This window comes from Ananas comosus, unplaced genomic scaffold (genome assembly GCF_001540865.1).
Source record: "Ananas comosus cultivar F153 unplaced genomic scaffold, ASM154086v1, whole genome shotgun sequence".
Classification (NCBI taxonomy): Eukaryota; Viridiplantae; Streptophyta; class Magnoliopsida; order Poales; family Bromeliaceae; genus Ananas; species Ananas comosus.
The window spans coordinates 6,970-7,497 of NW_017891835.1; positions in this window are offsets into that span (position 1 = coordinate 6,970).

Genomic DNA, 528 nt, shown 5'->3' on the forward strand with positions numbered 1-528 from the left:
TAATTCCTTCCCAAAATTAATGGATATTAATTTTCTTACAATTTAACTAAAGGAAAATATTAAGAAACATCGGCATATTAATATGACTTTTTATTCCATTGCAAACAATAATTTGGAGTTGAACTCTATTAAATTCCAATTTATTTAGTCCAAGCAAATTAAAATAATCACCCTTAATTAATTGCACTGAATTCAATTTCTCTAAATTTGAATCACTTGAATGCTATTTGGATTTGATTTTAAAATGGATTGTAAAACAAATTACGAGTTAGATAATTAAATTACAAAACTCAATAAATTGTCTACCCAAAGTTAGGTCAAGTTGTGTGAAAAGAGAAAAGTATTACTTACACCGGATATAGTACGTAGGATTTACCCAAAACCATTCGTATCGTGCTAAATAAGCTAGGGGAGAGTCCAATAAGTAGGGCTGTAAACGAGCCGAGCTCGAGCGAGCTGGAGCCAGCTCGAGCTCGGCTCGAACGTCTCAAGGTCGGCTCGTGTTCGGCTCGAGCTCGTGACGAGCTC